This window comes from Danio rerio, chromosome 7, assembly GCF_052040795.2.
Source record: "Danio rerio strain M-AB ecotype USA chromosome 7, GRCz13ab, whole genome shotgun sequence".
Taxonomy (NCBI): Eukaryota; Metazoa; Chordata; class Actinopteri; order Cypriniformes; family Danionidae; genus Danio; species Danio rerio.
In genome coordinates, this window is record NC_141027.1 from 72,658,742 (window position 1) to 72,680,860 (window position 22,119).

At 36.9% G+C, this 22,119-nt stretch overlaps 1 protein-coding gene and 1 long non-coding RNA gene across 4 annotated transcripts in view; both read right to left on the reverse strand.

The window, feature by feature from the left end:
* Window positions 1-22,119, reverse strand: part of galnt18b (UDP-N-acetyl-alpha-D-galactosamine:polypeptide N-acetylgalactosaminyltransferase 18b) — a 195,304-nt gene that overhangs the window by 140,506 nt on the left and 32,679 nt on the right. The gene's annotated exons all lie outside the window — the stretch shown is intronic.
* On the reverse strand, window positions 1,780-9,266 carry LOC147836212 (uncharacterized). The gene is made up of 2 exons (XR_015496500.1): window positions 8,757-9,266; window positions 1,780-4,543 (listed from the first exon to the last, which is right to left on the reverse strand). It is a non-coding gene; the product is annotated as an uncharacterized LOC147836212 (long non-coding RNA).

The following is a 22,119-nucleotide window of genomic DNA, read 5'->3' on the forward strand; positions in this document are numbered from 1 at the left end:
TGTCTAATCTTAACAACATAATTTCGTACACTCAAACTCTAATGTGATCGTAGCATAACGGATGTAAGAAATTCTGGTTATATATAGTGAGTTAGGAATCATCTGATTTCCTGTATTTCCTTGAAGTCGATGGTTGCAGGCTTTTTACATTCTTCAAATTTTTTTTTTTTACTTTAATGTTCAACAGAAGAAAATAATTCAAACAGGTCTGGAGAGTAAATAGTGAGTGAATTTAATTTTTTAAATGATCTTTCCCTTAGAAACCAACTGATTTGTTTCCCTACATTTTTTTGTGCTTGTTAAAAGTATGTTTTCAGCAGCATTGACATGCAAGAAGTGTACTCTGCTTTAGCTGTTAGCCAGTTTGCATATAAAATCCTTTCAAAACAGTTGCTTGCATCTTTAAATTCATCCCCTTTAAAGCATCTTTGGCTGTCTTTTCTCTGATTTTTTTAAGCTTCCTGGCACGAGCGTTGCATAAAAATGTCAAGTTAAATAGTTTTTATGTTTGAACAGAAGACCTCTAGATTCTCCTCCATCCCAATACTGTATGTAAGCACAAAGCATCTGCAAACCACAGACTAGTCAGTTTAATATACACAGTATACTGAATATGTGTTGTCACTTGTCACAATTAACTTTTTCAAGGTAAGAAATGGTAACATTTCTGATGGATAGTATTACATGGTAGTATTATTACAAGTTTCAAATTTAATTTTTATTATCAATGAAACCATAAAGGATTATTGCCGTTAAAAATCTATTTAAATTCTGTAACATTGCAATTAGCTGTTTATGCATGTTTATTTAGACATAATAAACAGAGTCACAATGCGCAGGTCTTCACTGAGCTCCATTGTCTTGAGCTGGTAAAGTCTAGATAGGATACAGCTGCGGATTTGCACATTAATATAGCATAATTTCTTTTGACACTTGTATCACAATAATTCATATTTTTACAGTTCTGTGAAAAAGTTGGGTTTAGGGTTGGGGGTTGACATTAATAAAATACAGTTAATGGGAAATTTAATAAACAATATAAATCATTTTTGTTAAGTTCCGGCCACAACCATATCTGATCCAGCAACAACCCAGAGAGCTTCTGTTTTTCACCTGTTGAGTTAATTAAAACAGCTGTTCCTAATGAGTCAGGGTAATTAGGGTGCTTTAGAAAAGCTTGGACTATTTGGTATACAGTATAACTTTGGATTTTCCCATAGACTGTGACAGTTTGCAAAGGGTATGAATAATTTTGGACATGCCACTTTGTGTTCTAATGTAAATAAAAACTGATATATATATATTCTGATATATATATATGAATATATATATATATATATATATATATATATATATATATATATATATATATATATTCATATATATATATATATATATATATATATATATATATATATATATTCATATATTATATATATTTTTTCTTTTTTTTTGATGAATAAACATATGCTGGATAAGTTAGCGGTTCATTCTGCTGTGGCAGCCCCAGATTAATAAAGGGACTAAGCCGAAAATAAAGCCAATGACGTTTTTTTATTATTGTTAGTATTATTTTTTAATCACAGCTCTGCCAGTTATAGTGATTGAGATCCAAACAAAAGCGTCTTTAGGGGGCGGGGCTTGTTAGACACTAGAGAGAATTTGATTGGTCACAATTTAATGAGAAACTAAATGAGGTGACATGGAAAAACTGTTGATCAATTTATGCCGAAGTGACCAACTGCAATCTTGTATCTTTTTATGTCTTCTAAACACGAATTTTGTCACTGTTTTGGAGCACACTAGATTTTAGGTATCCTAAAATCTAACAATACTGATACTAATATCTAAAAAACTTTAATATGTACTTTTTTTTGCTCATCCCCAGCCTAACACTGCAATGTGGGCTATGGTGTATGCACTCATGCGATGTCCTTCGCAACTAAAAATCTTGATGGATGTGGAGAGCAGGGCCAAGAATGACATCGCTCATCACCGAGCAGTTATTTCAACCGGTGCTGCCTGACATAAATAATTCACGAGCCGAGACCGTTTCAGCCTTTATGAGTGAGAGAAGCGGTGAGAATCCGCAGGTCAGTCGCAGCTCAAGATCCAAGCGTCACATCTATGAAATAAACCTCTCGCTGTGCAATGCGCCCTTGGCCATGAATCACCTCAAAATGCATTAAATGAGACAGAGGAGATGCTGAGTGGTACTTCTGAACCAGCTCCTATAGAACGCTACCACAAAAAACATTTATTTTCTTATCTATAAAGGGCTTTTTTTGCCTCTCATTCTGTCATTATCAGAACCGATGCCACTTTGAAAGCCATTTTATTTGGATGAATTGCACTGATTAACGTTATTTACCACAGGAATGAAAGATCCACTTAAATTTAATGTTCTCCCCGAAAGTGGAGGAGCAAAAAAGGCTCTCTAACATAACCTTGAAAAGGTATGAAGTTTGCAATCGCGTAAATCTAATTCCTCGGCTGGGGCCCAGAAAGGCTGTCTAAGTCTACCAAATGGATCCTGAAGTGAGCAGGAAATCTTAGCCGCCTAAATGAGCTTTCCACCCTCCCAATGTCACATTGAGTTCGGAGGAAATGCTCGGGTGGCTGCGGATTCTCCCTTGGGATGGACCATGAGCACTTCCATTTTCCCAGATGAAGCCTCTTGCTTTGCGCAATGAGTCCGGTTGAGAGGCCATTAAGTCTGTGGCCGGTGACTGTGGGCTGAAGAGTTGTTAAGGATGGGCATTACAGAGGTAGAATGCAGAACTGAGCATGCTCTATGTGGCAGAACCTCATGTGCTTCGCCTTGCTTGATCAGGCTGGATATGTGCACACACACACACACTGAAAGACCATCATTACACGGCCCACAGATTTAGTATGAGCGAGTTGAACTTTAATCTTAGTAAGAAAGATAAAAGTGTGTGAGATGAATTTAAGATGCTGTAAGGCCAACCCAGGCTCATTGTGAAAACGTAGTCCAGCGGACGTTTCTGGAGACCGCGGAATACGTCCCGGCAGGTAAGTACGGCTGCAGTTTTTGTGTTTTTGCGAATCCGCGAGAGGCCGCTGTTGTGCGCTTTTTTCGCATCTCAAACGCCTCTCGCAAGTGCAGTTCGCGCCTGCGCTGTTCTCGCATGAACCCACCAGAGGCCGCTGTCCGATTGATCGGATGATTGAAGTCCACAATGAGCTCCTTGGTCTTGTTGGCTCCTTTACACCAACAAGACCAAGGAGCTCATTGTGGACCTCAGAAAGGGAGGAACAGGCTCACATGATCCCATCCACATCAATGGGATGGCCGTTGAGCCTGTCTCATCCTTTAAGTTCCTGGGGACCCACATCTCAAAGGACCTTTCCTGGTCCACCAACACCTCCAGCCTGATCAAGAAGGCTCACCATCGCCTATTCTTCTTAAGGCAACTAAAGAAGAACCAGCTTTCATCAGCCGTCCTGGTGAACTTCTACCGCTGCACAATAGAGAGCATTCTGACAAACTGTGTCACAGTCTGGTATGGAAGCTGCTCTGTTGCTGAGCGTAAGGCACTGCAGCGGGTGGTGAAAACTGCCCAACGCATCACAGGGACCACACTGCCAGCCATAGAGGACATCAAGAAGAAACACTGTTTGCGCCGAGCATATACACTTGTAATCATGTTTATTTATCTGCACACTACTGATTATTAATAGCAACCTGCACATATATTCATATATTGTAAATCTGTTCATAGCTTATCCAACCTGTATATAATGTTCATAGTACATCCATCTGTAAATATCACCATAGTTTTCTATAACTGCACTTTATAACTTATTCCTGTATCCTGCACTTGCTGCTATTGCACTGCTGGTTAGACCTAAACTGCATTTCGTTGCATTGTACTTGTACATGTGTAATGACAATAAAGTTGAATCTAATCTAAACTAATGATTGACTGCGCGACCGGCCAATCGGCTGACCCGCCCTCCTCCTTCCCTAAACCCAACCAATTTTACCGATTGGGTTAGGGTTACATATTGTTGATTGGTTACATAATTTGTGATCTCTAGTAACATAGGGAGTAGGTGATCGGTTAAGGAGGCAAATTAAGGTGTAATCCCACTGACAAATCTTTGTTAACTCCATTTTATATTTACTAACACATTATTAAAACCCAAAGCTGTGCTTGTTGTTCACATTAGTTAATGCACTGTGGGTTAACATAAATTTAATTCAGTTCAATTCAAGTTTATTTGTAGAGCATTTTTCACAATAACTATTGTTTCAAAGTAGCTTTACGAAAATCTAAATCAAAAAAGTTAAGGTTATTAGTTACCATGACTTTATTAGTTGCTAATAACTTTAACTAATTAACTAATAGCGTTTAACAGTTAAAGTTATTTCATGTTAACATAGTTAACCTGCAGCGGCTTTCAGGTCAAAGAGCTCTATCAAACTGAATGGGGAGACTCTCATTCATTCATTCATTTTCTTGTGGGCTTAGTCCCTTTATTAATCCAGGGTCGCCACAGCGGAATGAACCACCAACTTATCCAGCAAGTTTTTACACAGCGGATGCCCTTCCAGCCGCAACCCATCTCTGGGAAACATCCACTCACACATTCACTACGGACAATTTAGCCTACCCAATTCACCTGTACCGCATGTCTTTGGAAACCGGAGCACCCGGAGGAAACCCACGCGAAGGCAGAGAGAACATGCAAACTCCACACAGAAACGCCAACTAAGCAGAGGTTTGAACCAGCGAGCCAGCGACCTTCTTGCTGTGAGGCGACAGCACTACCTACTATGCCACTGCCCCACCCATGGGGAGACTCATTTAAATGGTAATTATAAACGTCTTCAAAGCAATGTAATACTTTCGAAAAATTATAACTTGCAGTATATATATATCCATGCCCAATATCCGATGGCCAAAAAGTGATACATTTTTTTATAAATTGTTAGAATATTGTTGTTGGTCATGCAGCAAGTCCAGAGACCTTTGCGTACACCTTGGTTTTATATAAAATTCACTGTAATGTGTGATATGACTAACGAATAAACAAATATTTTTTTAAATTCAAATGACTAGAGCAGGGTTGTCCAAACTCGGTCCTGGAGGGCCGATGTCCTGCAGATTTTAGCTCCAACTTTCTTCAACAAATCTGCAAGGATGTTCCTAGACTGCCTAGTATGAGCTTGATTAGCTGGGTCAGCTGTGTCTGATTGGGGTTGAAACTAAACTTTGCAGGACAACGGCCCTCCAGGACAGAGTCTGGACATCCCTGGACTAGAGGCTTTGACCCGGAAACAGTATTTGAAATGTCACAGCCTAAAAAACGGATAGAGCATATAGGCGATATCTATGTGTACATGTTCAATGCATAGTGTTTGTGTATTAAATCAATAACTATTTTCCATTAACTAACATTAAAAAAGATGAACTGTTATTATTTAATTGTTCATTATTCATTATATATAATAATATACAATTTTATAATATTATATATATATATATATATATATATATATATATATATATATATATATATATATATATATATATATATATATATATATATATATATATATATATATATATATATATAATCATTTCATGTTAGTTAGTTACTGCGGCTCTGTAGACATTTTTGTATTTATTTATTTTTGATCTTAAATAAAAAGTGTTTGCCATAAAAACACAGATATAATACAATGTATTTGTATAGCAGATAATATTATAGAATGCATGCCAGAAAAAAAAAAAAAAACCTAATCATTCACTTATTTTCCTTCAGCTTAGTTCCTTATTGATCAGAAGTCACCACAGTGGAATAGACCCCCACCTATTCCAGCATATGTTTTAAGCAGTGGATGCCCTTCCAGCCACAACCCAGTACTGGAAAACACCCATACATTCACACACACACACTCTTCAATTCACCTATAGCTATGTATTTGAACTGAGGGGGAAACTGAAGCGCATGCCATCACAGGGAAAACAAGCAGAAATTCCACACAGAAATGCCAACTGCCCCAGCCAGGACTTTAGCCAGCATCCTTCTTGCTGTGAGGAGACAGTGCTAACCAACTGAGCCACCGGGCCACCTACAAACCCTGATTATGCATGTATAAACATTACTAAGTGCTGATAAGTATGTGATTAAATGAATTTAATGGATTGCTAAATATACAGAGTATAAAAAAAACTATCAGTGTGGAAAAAAAAACTGCAGCAGTCTCATTTATGAAAAATGACTCTCTTGCCTGATATTTTGAGAACATAAATGAGATGATTTCTATTACAATGCGGCATAATAAATTACAAGAGCAAATTAAACTGTCCTTTGCACTATTAAACTCAAGGTTTTTTTATGGGATATTTTCATGTATTAAAAGTAGACCGGAAATCTTAAAGGAACACTAAATCCTTTTTTTTTTTTTAAAATAGACTCATTTTTTAAGTCCACTCTACTTAAACAATTGAGTTTTGCCATTTTTTAATCCATTCAAACAATTTCTGGGTTTGGCAGGAGCACTTTTAGCTTAGCTTAGCATAAACTATTGAATCAGATTAGACCATCAGCATCTCGCTCAAATATGATTAAAGAGTTTTGATAATTTTCCTATTTGTAGTTATATTGGTTGAGTTTCCACTGCAGTGACTAAATCGAGCGAGCCATTGTGAGCCAGGGCCAGTCGAGTTTCCACAGTCACTTCCGCTGCCTGATCAGGCCTTTTTCTGGCCGCTGAATACCCTGGGCCAAAGCGAGCCAGCTAGGGCTTCAGGGCGGAGTGAAAGCAAAGGTGGAGTCTGTTTTTTTTTTTTTTGCTTAAGATCGCCTTTATTTTTTCCTTTTAAATTTAAAGGTGTTGCATAAGAAAGGTAAGTAGTTTTCATTTAGTAAGTAATCTTTCTTTACTGTATCCTCATTGAAGTTTTAATAATGCATAACAATCTTTACACCTCATCTAAATTATTCTCCTAAATAAGGGGGGGTTGGCGAGGCAGTGGCGCTGTAGGTAGTGCTGTCGCCTCACAGCAAGAAGGTCGCTGGGTCACTGGTTCGAACCTCGGCTCAGTTGGCGTTTCTGTGTGGAGTTTGCATGTTCTCCCTGCCTTCGCGTGGGTTTCCTCCGGGTGCTCCGGTTTTCCCTACACTCCAAAGACATGTGGTACAGGTGAATTGGATAGGCTAAATTGTCCGTAGTGTATGAGTGTGTGTGTGAATGTGTGTGTGGATGTTTCCCAGAGATGGGTTGCGGCTGGAAGGGCATCCGCTGCGTAAAAACTTGCTGGATAAGTTGGCGGTTCATTAATAAAGGGACTAAGCCGACAAGAAAATGAATGAATGAATAAAGGGGGATTACCTTTTAAGTGTCATATAGCCTAGGGAAAAATGAAAAAGATTTAGGTCTCTCTGGAAAATTGAGGCTGAATGTTTGACGGCATCTATCGAAACAAGGGTGTTATAAAATAGCCTACGTTACTACTGGACAACGTCTATAGTTTTATATTATGAATGGTGAGCTGGGTCATCCCTCCATTAGTGGCGAGACCACTTGATGTATGATATCAACAGTCGGTCGGCGAGTACACGAATATAATGAATGAAAAAGCAAAGACCTTTGCGTATAGACATATAATGTAATGCTGTACAGTCACGTGTAGTTTGCTTGTTCTGATTGTCTACATTTTAATTGTTTTGTGGTGATAATAATGTGTGTTTCATCCAGCGTGATATCACGAGGAAATGTAAGTATTTTACGTTTTGTCAGTTTAGTGGTTAATTTGTATGTTTTTCTTAAGGTTTTGTCAGTTTAGTGGCTAATTTGTATGATTTTCTTAAGGTTTTGTCAGGTTAGTGGCTAATTTGTATGAATTCAGTCGTACGAGTTCAGTCGTACAAAAATGTATGATTTTAAAAAGGAGGTGTGGCACCCAACCCCTAAACCCAACCGTCATTTGGTGGTGAGCAAATCATACTTAATTGTACGAATTAGATAGTAGAATTCATACGAATTAGCCACTAAATCAAAAATTTACGAATTGCCTTGAGATTGCGTTGGTATTATCTGGCTGATTCTGATTTGACTTTCTCTTGCCTGAACTGACGTTTGATTCGGGGGATGCTCTGGAGGCAAAGTTTTCTTGCAGCCAGCCTGATCTCACGATAAAACGTAAGTATGTCACGTTTTGCCAGTTTAGTGGTTAATTCATATGTTTTTAAGGTTTTGTCAGTTTAGTGGCTAATTTGTATGAATTCAGTCGTTCGAGTTCAGTCGTACGAAAATGTATGATTTTTAAAAGGTGGCATGGCACCTAACCCCACCCCTAAACCCAACCGTCATTGGGTGGTGAGCAAGTCATACTTAATTGTACGAATTAGATAGTACGAATTAGCCACTAAATCAAAAAGTTACGAATTGGCGTGAGATTGTGTTGTTGCTGCACTGCAAGCTATTGGCTCGACAGTAGAAACTCGACATGATTTCAGCCTCCCTGCTCAAGCACCTGGACTATTGGCCCAGCCCGATAAAAGCCCTGAGTCACACTAGCCTGACAGTGGAAATGCGGTTATTGTGTACCAAGACCAACGAAAAATTATGTATGTATATATATATATATATATATATATATATATATATATATATATATATATATATATATATATATACTGTATGAGTATTCATTCATTCATTTTCATTTGACTTATTCCCTTATTTATCAAAGGTCACCACAGCAGAATGAACCAACAACTATTCCAGCATATGTTTTGCACAGTGGATGCCCTTTTAACCACAACCCAGTACTGGGAAACACCCATACACACTCACCATTACACACACACACTCATACACTATGCCCCATTTTGTTTACCTGATTCACCTATAGAGCATGTCTTGGGACTGTGGGGGAAACCAGAGCACCTGGAGGAAACCCACATGAACATGCAGTGAAGTTTTTGAACTTGAAAACTCAACACAGAAATGCCGACTGACCCAGCTGGGACTCGAACCAGGGACCTTCTTGCCTTGAGGCGACAGTGCTAACCACTGAGCCACGTGCCGCACAGTATACCATAAATTGTATTTTTGGATGATGAGATGATTTTTAGATGATGAGTTGAAAAGGCAATTGCAAATATGAGTGAAAGTCTCACAGGTATGTTGTACTTACAACTTACAAGTCTTACAAAACTGAAAATTATGCCATAATTTACTCACCCTCAAGCCATGCTAGGTGCTTCTTTCTTCTTCTTCTTTCAGACGCACATAATCAGAGTTATATTAAAAAATATCCTGGCTCGCCATGACATTAAATGCTGAAATATCGCATCTTCAAAAGTGCATCCATTCATCATGAAATACAACCCTAGTAAGTTAATGAATGTCTTCTACAGACATTTCACTTTTAAAGGGATAATTCACCCAAAAATATAAATTATGCCACAGTTTTCTCACCCTTTATTGGCTTCATGAGTTTCTTTCTTCTGTTAAACACAAAAGAAGATATTTTGAAGAAAGCTGAAAGCCTGTAACCATTGACCTTCATAGTGTTTGTGCTCCTTTGGAAGTCAATGGTTCCCAGCTCAAAACACATTTTGTGTTCAGCAGAAGAAAGAACCACTTGAAGATGAAGAAATAGTGAGAAAAATCTTTATTTTGGGGGGGAAATATCCCTTTAAGTGAACTTCATTTACATAAGTAGCTTTATAAACTTCACATAATCAGTTCAAAACTTTTATTTACTGTTCTTTAATATCTAATTCTTTAATACACTGTGACACCAACAGTCAAAAGAGATTAGTGTAGTTAACTCAAAATTGACTGAAAGTTAATTCTACTCATTTGAAATCATATTTGAACTCAGTGTTGAAGGTAATTAGTTAATTAAATACCTCATTACTTCAACCTAAATGGAGTAAGTTCACAGTACTCTTATGGATAAGCTTTTTTTTAACTCAAATGGTTTGTTGCAATCGGTTTCCTCAAACAGTTTGAGTTGCCTTAGCTTATTGGGTTTTACAATACTCGGTTGGTTTGAGTTCTCTTCATTTATTGGGTTTTACTGTGCTCAAATTGCATCGTTTACTCAAACGAATTAAGTTCACAGTAATCATTAGGATTAGTTTTTTAACTTAAATGGTTAATTGTAATTGGCTTTCTCAAATAGTTTGAGTTATCTTAGCTTTTTGGGTTTTACAGTGTAGATGGGAACTCTGTAGGCATATTGACCTTTTATCAATCATGCAATTTGCCATTTGACATTTTCCCAATGCAATTTTCAAGGATCTTTTGTGACGTTTTGGATTGGTTATGAGTGCTAGATCATGAAAAATGCAAACGTGGCACATTTCGGCCCTCAGAGTGTTCGATAAATAACCCTCCTCCTGTATATCAATCTGCCAGGAACTTCAGACTTCCTAGAAAAGTTCTTACAGTGCTTTTTGACAGTTTTACAGACAGAGTCATTTCTTCTTCCAGCGCATCACACATGCTGATAGTGCTGATGGCAATATCAGACAAGTTGTCTATCAGCACTATATAGAGCACGAGTGTCGAAAAGATGAATGAAAACGTTGGATTATGCTAGCCCAACAGAAATATTCAGTCTTTTCTTCTCCGCCGAAGGAATCTTGGCACAGGAAGATAAGAATCATGCTTTAAGGTTAGATGTGAAGTTTAAAATGCTGGATTCTGCACAAAAACAAGCGTAAGTGACTTAGATTTGACAAATTGCAATTGACATATAGAGAGAGTGGATTGGCAGTACATACGCATGATATTGGCCAACTGGACGGGGAGTAAATAAATTCTAGATTCAGCTGAGCTCGATTTTTTGTTGCTGATTAAAAGTTTTACACTTGAAGAGCTAAAAAAAAATCACATCTTTAAATACAAATACTAATTAAATTGTACATTTTAGCCACTAATATGACAATACATAAAATACTTATGTTACGTAAAATGAGATGATGCCGAAACCAGTGATATATTTTAAGCTTAAATATGAGCATTATTCTAACTAATTAGCTGGTTAGTTTGTCTGAAAGAATAATATCATGTTTCCACACAAGGGTGAATAAATTATGGTACACCTAACTTTTAAAGAAAAAGTTCACCCAAAAATAAAAAAAATCACCAATTACTTGATTTAAACATGCTTTACTTTTTTCTGTTAAACGAAAAGAAGACATTTTGATGAAAACATAAAACCTGTAACCACATTGACTTCCAGAGTACACTATCTGACAAAAGTCTTGTCGCCTATCCAAGTTTTAGGAACAACAAATAATAATTTGACTTCTAGTTGATCATTTAGTATCAGAAGCAGCTTAAGTGAAAGGCAACGCTTATGCTTATTTTACCAAAATAAAATATGATAATGCACTGATTTTTAACCCTTAAAGACCGAGACAGCCGCCCGCGGCTAAAAATAAGTATTGCTCTTAAATGTTTAATAACTTTTGATCCGCTGATCCGATCCATACAATTCAAAGATTGGCATAAAGAAGAGAATCTCAGCTTTCCATCGCTGTATCACATTACATTCACGGACTTTCAGAGGCTCCGGAATCAGTGTGGTTACGTCATCAAATTTTGACAACGCTGATTTGACAAAGGAACGCTCGTCACTTGTCTCTCCGGACAAACCAGACATGATATATGGATGCATTGTCCCTCCTCCATGCCCAGATTGGTTCAAACTCGCTCTATCTCAACCAATAAGCATAGGTTTCGCTTTGTGAACCAACAATCAGCTATTTGAACAACACGGAATGAGAGATAGGCTGCACATTTACGCGCGGCTAAATAAAACGCTAAAAAAAAGTTTTGCATGAAATAATTCTCATAGTAAGTACTTTTGCATGCACAACAGCACAAAAACATGACAAAACAGTGACACAGCAAAGACGAAGTGCTGCTCTTGTTGTTTTCAAAGGACGCAAATAAAGGTTGGGCTGTTTGTCTGCATTGCACGCGAACCATATACATATCCGCAGACAACCATATCCATGCTGGCACATAAAACCTAAGGATGGTCCATATTGAATCTAGTTTAGTTATGTAACTATTTATAGTATAGTAAATATTTATATCTATTTTATTTACTGAGGATTTGCACCATGTTTATTTGGACTTTGACGCATTATTTGTTATTTTCTTATTTTATATTTGTTTATTATAAGTGGTGTTGTTTATGGTAACTAAATATATATTATTTGGAAAAAAGTCAAATTTGCTTTAGTGTTCTGTTATTTTGTAACATTTTTTTTCTGTTTAGTTCATTCCCAGAACTTTTGGGCAAATACATTGTCAGTAAATAAATGCATTTTTTTCCCCCCATTGAAAAACGCCTTGGAATAACATTGAAATAAATTGCTATAACTTGCTCAGGGAATGGTGGATGTAGACAAAATTTATTTTGGAAGTATAAAACATCATAATATGTATTTCTAAAGAAAGAAAAACAAACTTCATAAGGTTTTGTTTGTAATAACTAGAAAATGCCACTTTTTTTAAAAATCGTTTCTGGAAAATTCTGGAATATTTTCTGTCTGTTCATATGTTTTTGGACCAAAAAAGTTTTAGACTGGACCTTTAAATGATACAGATTGAAACTTCAGGTTCTCCTGTTTAAAATAATATATGACACTTGAGTCTGACTGCTAAAATAAAAATAAAACTGCTTTAAAAAAATAATAATAATATAGGACCATTAGGTGCCCACAAAATACCTCTAGGTCTTTAAGGGTTAATTATTTAATTAGGACAGTAAGGTCTGACCTGGTATAGACAAAAGTCTTGTCACTTAACAGAAATAATGTACATAAAGTTATGGTGCAGTGGAAAAAGAATAAATATTGTGGACGACTTCCATAAGCTTGGAGGACTGCATCCATACATCTCTGCAATGACTCAAATCACCTATTTATAAAGCCATCTGGAATGGCAAAGAAAGCGTTCTTGCAGGACTTCCAGAGTTCATCAAGATTCTTTGGATTCATCTTCAATGCCTCCTCTGTTTTACCCCAAACATGCTCAATAATGTTCATATCTGGTGACTGGACTGGCCAATCCTAGAGCACCTTGACCTTCTTTGCTTTCAGGAACTTTGATATGGAGGCTGAAGTATAAAAAGGAGCGCTATCCTGCTGAAGAATTCACCATTGCCTGTGGTTTGTAATGTCTTGATACCTCAGGCTGATGATGTTGCCATCCACTCTACAGATCTCTTGCACGCCTCCATACTGAATGTAACCCCAAACCCCAATTTTTCCTTCACCAAACTTGACTGATTTCTGTGAGAATCTTGGGTCCATGCAGGTTCCAATAGGTCAAGGCCACAGCTCTGCACTGTAACTCTGTAAACTCTGTAAACTCTGTAAGTGTGTTGGAGCAGGGTTGGAACTAAACTGTGCAGGGCTTCGGCCCACCAGGAATTGAGTTTAACACCCCTGCAATAGGTCTTCTGCAGTATTTGTGATGATTAGGATGCAGTTTAACAGATGATTCATTTTCCAAAAATGATCAACTAGAAGTCAAGTTATTTGTTGCTCTTACAATTGGGAACGACAGCAAGACTTTTGTCAGGTAGAGTATTTGTTTTTCCTACTATGAATATCAATGGTTTTCAGCACTCATCAAAATATATTTTGTGTTCAACAGAAGAAAGAAACTCATAAATGTTTGGACTTGAGGGTGAATATAATTGTAATTTTGGGGTGGATTATTCCTTTAATTATCCTCTTTGGTGCTTCTTATTTGTGAACTAGTGGAGATCTTAGCCAGTCAAAAAGGGATGAGCACCTGTAAATTACCTTCAGGTTTTTGGGGTTTGTTTTTTTTAGTCCAATCAATCAAATTAGTTTTTGTTTAATACTATTTTGTTTATGTTATTTTTCATTTTAAGAGAGTTTTGTGGTTATAATTAATATGTATGCGGTAATTAACATACAATTTCCTCCTGTTAAAAACAATGAGATTTTTGGACATTTTTATTTTATTTTATTTTTAGGTTATTTTTTCATTCTAGATTTAGCTGAACTCAGTTTTTTGCTGATTAAAAAAAGTTTTACACTTGCAGAGTTTAAAAAGCATACCTTTAAATGCTAAAACTAACTAAATTAGCCACTATTCTGACAATAAGTAAAAGACGTATGTTTACTTATAAGATGCTGCAGAAACCAATGATATATTTCAAGTTTAAATATGAGTATTTTTCAAACTAAATAGCTGGTAAGTTTGTTTGAAAGTATAATAGAAGGATGCTATCCAACGGAGGTGAAGATCCATGTGTAGTTTAATAATCAGAATAATCAGGCTGGCGGTCAAACAGGTATACACTGAAGCATGAGGGTAATCCAATGAGCATAGCTGAAAACAGGCATAAAGGTCAGGACAGGTGGCAAAGAATCGTTAACGGTAAAACAAGACAAGGATCAAAAAATCACGGCAGGAAAACGCTTCATGCTTCACAAGGGAAAATAAGACTCAGCAATGAGTATGTGAAGGTGAGGTGTCTATATAGCCCATGTAATCAGTCAATGATGAACTTCAGCTGTGTGTGTGTATATTAGTGTCTGGATTATTGAATTGATAAGTGCATAGACTTCTGGGAGATGGAGTTCTGGGAGATAAAGCAGGAACACAGATAAGTATATCCAGTGGAGAAAACACAGCTGGTGATCACAACAGAAAGAATAAAAGAATGGAATAATAGAATGTATCCCTACAAGGATGAGTAAATTATAGGACACTTCTTATAAAGGGGTAGTTAACCCAAAAACAAAAATCCGGTCATCATTTTCTCAGCCTTTACTTGCTTCAAACTTGATTTTTTTACTTCTGTTAAGGACATATATATATATATATATATATATATATATATATATATATATATATATATATATATATATATATATATATATATATATATATATGAAGAAAACTGAAAACCTGTAACCGCATTGACTTACGTAGTATTTGTTTTTCCTATTATTAATATTAATGGTTTAGCATTCATCAAAATATGGTGAATATGTGTTCAATCGAAAAAGGAAACTCATAACAGTTGAATAAAATTTAAATTTTAGGGTGAATTATCCCTTTAATCTGCCTAATTTGTAAACTACACTGGTGGTCTTAGCTGGTAAAAAAGGGACGAGCACCTGTAAAACACCCACAATTTTTTTCACTACAATCAATCAAATTAGTTTTTGTTTAATAATATTTTCTTGTATTTTACTTTCAATTTTGAGAGGGTTTTGTGGAAGTAATTAATATGTATGCAGAAATTAACATCCATTTTCTTCCCATTGAAAACAATAGGATATTTTGACATTTTTGTTTACTTATTTTTGTTATTTTGTAATTTTATACTCAATTTCTTTGCTGATTAAAAAAGTGTTCCTTTTTAATGAAGTGGTTCCATGCAATTATGTGGCATGTGTTTAATACTTTTTTAAACAGTACAATTATTTCACTGCAATTTTTTCTCCGTTATATAATATGCATTGTTAGACTTTGTTTAGAGGAGAGCAGAGAACTGACAGGAAACATTTACATTGTAGTCAAAGCAGGCTTCATCCGGTCCTGCTACTCCACCAGTGTGGATTTACAAAATCATGTGACACAGATGTAACCACCGCCCTGCAAATCACACAGCTTTACAGGCAGGCTGGAAACAAAACCCCTGGTTTGGTGACTGTGCGCACCTACAGAGCTCTGCGCTCTCTCACACAACCAATACATTACGTTCCTATGAAAGAAATCCTGAGAGAATCCGTTTAGTGCTTTGAAAAATAATGTTCTGCATGTCCTAGAGCTATTCATTTAAGCAAGTCCTTCCCTTAACATTATTACCAGCTTGTTTTCCCTTCTGCAATGTGCATAATATGATTTAGGCAAGTAGGACATGCTCCTATATCAACATCATTTGTTGTTCCTGAGACAGCGATCCTATTGAATAATTATAGCCCATTGCGTATTCCCAACCCTAATCCACAGCGTTAACAGTACACATAAGGCTTATCCTAGAAACGATAAGATGATATGTTGGTGGTGCTGATGAACTGAACTTTTATGAATTGTAAATTATTTAATTTATAAACATGCTAACACTAAAAAGTGGACTATTAGTTAATGTATTTGCTAACACAAAAAAAAATTGTAATACATTTATTACGATATTTATTTAACTTTGCTAATGTTAGTTCATGTTAACTCAAGCTGCATTGACTAATGCTAATAAGCATAACTTTCAACATATGCTCATTGTGAAAATGTACCCCCGTATACATTTCTGAAGAGTGAAAATTTTGTTGCCAGAGCTACTTTAAAACGAACGTTACAGGGTGGTATAATGCCATCTACGGCTTCTGCTTATTTTCACACTAGCAGCTAACTGCTTACCTCCATGTGGACGACTTTACCGCTGTTAAAAGTTTGCCCAGTGGCTCGCCGCATACGCCGGTGGACTTAAAACGCAGAGAGGAGTTGACAGCGATGACAGAATTTGAGTCTGGCAAAAAATGGTTCCAGAAAGAAGGTAAAACAAAAAAAAAAAAGGCAAAAAATGAAATAAACAAGTAAATAACAGGGAGAGAATGTGGTAAGATCTGAAAACATGGTACAAATCAGACTGTCGTGAGGGTTTTTCTTTTTCAGGATTGTTATTAAAAACACTGTTGGTTTGGTTTAGGTAAGGGGGTGGTCAGGTTAATTTGTGCTTTTGAAAACATAATTGGTTGGGTAAAGGGAAGGGGGTGGGTGGGGGAATCAGTCGTTCAGTCATTCAGTTGACAGCGGCCTCTGGTGGATTTGGCGCTCGTGAGAGAAAATTGAGATCTGAAAAAGCATAAACAGCGCCCTCTGGTGGATTGGCGGGAAAAAAAATTGCAAAAAACGTACCTCCAGGCAAGTATTTACTGCTCTCCAGAAATGTATATAGGGGTGCGTATTAATAATGAGTCTGAATTATTAACTTTGGATGCTAATAATGCATTAATTTATGCTTTTTAGTATGCTTTTATTAATACTTAGTTGATGTTAGTAAATACAAATAAATACAAACAAAAATGGCCCATTATTATAACAAACTTCTTATCTGTCACTCTTACTCAAGTGCTTTTTTTTTCTAAGCGTTTCACTGTGGTTTCAGGCAACATACGGCAACTGGCGCCACAGTTGCTATAGTTACGTAGACAGATCGTTACGAACCACGAATGCTTGCCTTACAACAGATCTGGAGTAATGTTACACATCATCTGTGCCGCTTTCTTTCCGTTAAGCCAGTCGAGACGTTCCCTTATCGAGTTGATCTCAACAATATGTTTGGGGGACCTATAACACTGGGCTGGAATCATGTAGAGACTGTTGAAGCTGCGCTGCAGCCGTGATTTCATATGGATGCACTCCTGCGCAGACGTGCTAACATATCAAGAATAGTTTTAAAGAATAGTTTCCCAAGTCATTCAAGAATCTTTGCTCTAAGTTCATAATGTGTATCTGTTAGTTGTAATACAACTCCTTGAAATGTTTAAAATAACAATAAAAAAAAAATTATTTGCCTGGTGTTTTTTTATTCATAACTGTGAAAGAATACCTTGTGTGTATATTTAGACTGATATTTAGTTGATATAAATAATAAGCTTTGCTGGTATGAATGTTGATAGTAGCCTGCTTTGGTAAATTTACATCAAAGCTTATATAAGAATGATGAATATACTAACTGCTTTTCGGGGCCTGGGGGGTCTGTCATGTTGTACAACGTAAGTAGGTTACTTAGAATTATTTGACAACGTTGTCACTGGCAACGCAAACTTTGGTTTATTTGTGTTGATTTCAAGTGATGTGACAGGTGCAGGTGTCGATTGTCAATGACGTCACTTGCATAGGAAGCGTGAGTGCCTGAGCGTGCAAGCCCGAGAGTGCAAGCTGAAGGTGCAAGTTCAACTCTGCAGCCAGACCCTTCTCACACTCACAGCAGAAGCTCCTATTTCACTGCGATTTAGAGAATGAAAGTAAACTCCATTTCTCTCTCTCTCTCTCTCTCTCTCTCTCTCTCTCTGTGGCCCATTTGACCTGCTGGCGTGACATTTTTCCTCTCCTCTCGGCTGTTACAGCCATACTTCTGGATACAGACATGAGCGCCTGCCTGCAGAGGTTTCTCCACGTGTCTATCATGGATCAGCTGTGATCGCCGTTGCCGTTTATCAGTGTCACTCATCTGTGAAGAGCGCAGCGCGCAAGAGACAATCGCAGCCTTTTAGTTGAGTGTGTGACCAATCAAAGAGGTGTAATAGAACTTGGTAGACAAGGCTCAGAAAGCGAGCAGCATATTTATATTTGTTTATTTGCTATAAATGCTCGTGTTGTTTAAAGGTACAGTTTATATATCTGACTGTTTGTATTAAAGGACGAAATTGTATTACAAATAGTATATAAATATAAATATATTCATACATATAAATACAATTTAATACAATTGCTGCTGTGAAAAAATATAAAACTGTGATATAAAGATATCGAATTGAACCGAATCTATGGCATGATAATCGTAACCGAACCGAACCGTGAGATGAGTGTCACAGCTCTATTTCAGTAAGAAAATGATCCAAAACACAGCCAAGAAAACTCTCAAATGCTTTTACAGAAAAAAAATCAAGCTGTAGAATGGCCCAGCCAATCACCTGACTTGAATTAAATAGAAAATACAAATTAAAGATCAGAATTGATGGACGAAAACCACAGAACCGTCAAGATTTATACACTGTGTTGAAGTCTGTGCAAAACTCACACTGCCATCTTTAAGTTGCCATCAACAAAAAAGCCTTTTATATAAAGCATTAAATACATTCAAGTAGTTTGGTACATTCTCCTTGTGTCATTTTATTGTTTGTTTTATTTTTTTATGTTTGTATTGTTTAGATTTTTACCAAAACCTGTTTCAATTCTCTGTCAACAGTTCTGTTAGAAATATTTTACCCAGCAAAAAACATAATGCATTGAATACTTACTGTATTTCCCCCGCTGTGCGTGTCTAAATCCATTAAACACGTCAAATCTAACTTTTTCTCCTCCTCCCATTATAGTTCTTCAATATAATGCTGCAATTATATTCATGAAATCCTAGGATACAAATGACTACCAAGCTCTACAGCGAGTTTTTATATGCGGTGTGCTGGTGAATCACGGCATTGTTGAAGAATACAGGAGGTGGCTCCTGAGTTCAAATGTAATTAAGCATAAAAGATGCATCACAGATGCCACCCCTCTCTGTAAAGATATGTCAGCTGTTTCTTCAGATTTGCTAGCAGGAAAAATGAGGCCAATTTTTGTGAACAGAAACAGAAGCACTGACAGTATCCCCAATGCTAAAAACTGTTTATTTCAGAGGCCTCGGTGTTTCAGCGGAGGCGCCGTGGACCGAAAACAAACAGCATTTAAGCATCTTTTTGGATGAATACCTAATGAACTCCACTCAGAGCATCGGAAACATGAAATGGCGTTTATTTTTATGTTTAGATTTGCATTCTAAGGGCAGAAATGGTTGTTGGAGGCGTCGATTCCATGCGGACATAATGCCTGCCTTCGCTTCCACCGCTTTGACCTTTTGAGTGAGCATAAAGTAGCGCTAACAGCAAAGTAAAGAGTAAGAAGGAAGAAAACAGGTCAATGTAAGTTAGTTAAAGTTAAAAACTGTGGTGATGTGGGTGTATTTGGTTTGCCTACAAGATGGTTTCTTGCATACACTCTAAAAAAAAAAAAAAAATATATATATATATATATATATATATATATATATATATATATATTGGGCTGCGTTCCAAAAGCTTTGAAAACTGAGCAGCCTAACTATCTACTCTCTGCTCAGACGGCTGCAACGTAACAAAATCTCATCAGACGCTGACCTGAAATGCTGTTTGCAAAATTCACCTTTTCTTTGTAAGTAAAAAACGATTCCATGTGTTTAAGGGCTGCAAAATATATTGTCAACGCTGTAATAGTATATGCAGTATCCCAGAAATGTGTAATAAAATTTATTACATGGTCAAGACGATCTGCTGCAGGTCAAATCAAGCATCAGAATGGGAAAGGAGGGTGATTTAAGTGACTTTGAATATGGCATGGTTGTTCGTGCCAGATGGGCTGGTCTGAGTATTTCAGTAACTGCTAATCTACTGGGATTTTCACGCACAACCATATTTAGGGTTTACAAAGAATATTCTGAAAAAGAGAAAATAATCGAGTGAGCGGCAGTTCTGTGGGCGCAAATGCCTTAATGATGTCAGAGGTCAGAGGAGAATGGCTTCTGGTTCGAAGCTGATAGAAAGGCAACAGTAACTCAAATAACCACTTGTTATAACTGAGGAATGTAGAGAAGCATCTCTGAATGCACAACATATCCAACCTTGAAGCAGATGGGCTACAGCAGCAGAAGACCACACCTGGTGAGACTTCTTTCAGATAAGAACAGAAAACTGAGGCTACGATTCGCTCAGGCTCACCAAAATTGGACAATAGAAGATTGTACAAACATTGCCTGGTCTGCTGAGTCTCAATTTCTGCTGTGACATTCGGATGGTAGGGTCAGAATTTGGCATCAACAACATGAAAGCATGGATCCATCCTGCCTTGTATCAACAGTTCAGGCTGGTGGAGGTGGTGTAATGGTGTGGGGAATATATTCTTAGCATACTTTGGCCCCATTAGTACTAATTGAACATCGTGTCAACACCACAGCCTACCTGAGTATCGTTGCTGACCAGGTCCATGCCTTTATGACCACAGTGTACCCATCTTCTGATGGCAACTTCCAGCAGGATTACGCACCATGTCATGAAATGCGAATCCTCTCAGACTGATTTCTTGAACATGACAATGAGTTCACAATGCTCAAATGGCCTTTACAGTCACCAGATCTCATCCAATAGAGCAGCTTTGGGATGTGGTGGATTCAAATCATGGATGTGCAGTCGACAAGTTAACTGTGTGTGATGCTATCATGTCAATATTGACCAAAATTGAACAAAAATTAAAAGATTAAGTTCTGAAGGCAAAATTGGGTCCAACTCAGTACTAGTAAGATGTACCTAATTAAGTGACCAATGAATGTTTATCCGCTGAGTAAAACATATGCCAGAACAGTTGGTAGTATATTCAGCTGTGGGGACCTCTTAAATAGAGACTAAGCTGAAGGAAAATAAATGAATGAATATAATACCTTTTGGCTGTCGTCTCATTTTAGACTACCAAGCCCTCAACTTCTAGCTGTTACAAATCTTGTGGCAGAAAGACAGACCTTCTCTACAGCAAGCTACAGCAAAAACATCCTAGGATCAATCACCAGGTCTTTATAAGACAACCCAATTTAATACTTGCTTAGCTTATGGTTTCCGGGGTTAAAGCAGAACTGCTGTATGCGCTAATAACCATGAAGTGAGATTCCCCATTAAGTACCATATCGCCAAATGTTTAAATGTGTCAAGAAATGCATCCTGCCAAAGTGTTCCTGTCTGAAATACAGAAAATTAAAACTATAACAACAACAAATTTCCCAGTATACCACATTTCTTACATATTATTTATCATACATGTAATAATTTATTTTCCTTCAGCTTAGTCCCTTGCTTATCAGGGGTCACCATAGCAGAATGAACCATTCCAGCATGTTTTACTCAGCTGATGCCCATGCAGCCACACTGCAAAAAATGCTTTTCTTGCTTAGATTTTTTGTCTCGTTTCTAGTCTAAATATCTAAAATTTCTTATATCAAGAAGCATTTTCTAGACAAACAAAACATATTGTCTTCTTTTGAGAAATAATATGCCAATACTAAGTGAGTTTTTCCTTAAAACAAGCAAAGTAATCTGCCAATGGGGGTAAGCAAAATTATCTTGTTTTTTCTTTTGACGTAAGATTATTTTGCTTACCCCATTGGCAGATTATTTTGCTTGTTATAAGAAAAAAATCACTTTATATTGGCTAATTATTTCTCAAAACAAGACAATATGTTTTGCTTGTCTAGGAAATTCTTCTTGATTTAGGAATTTTTAGATATTTGAACTAGAAACAAGACAAAAAATCTAAGCAAGAAAAGCATTTTTTCAGTG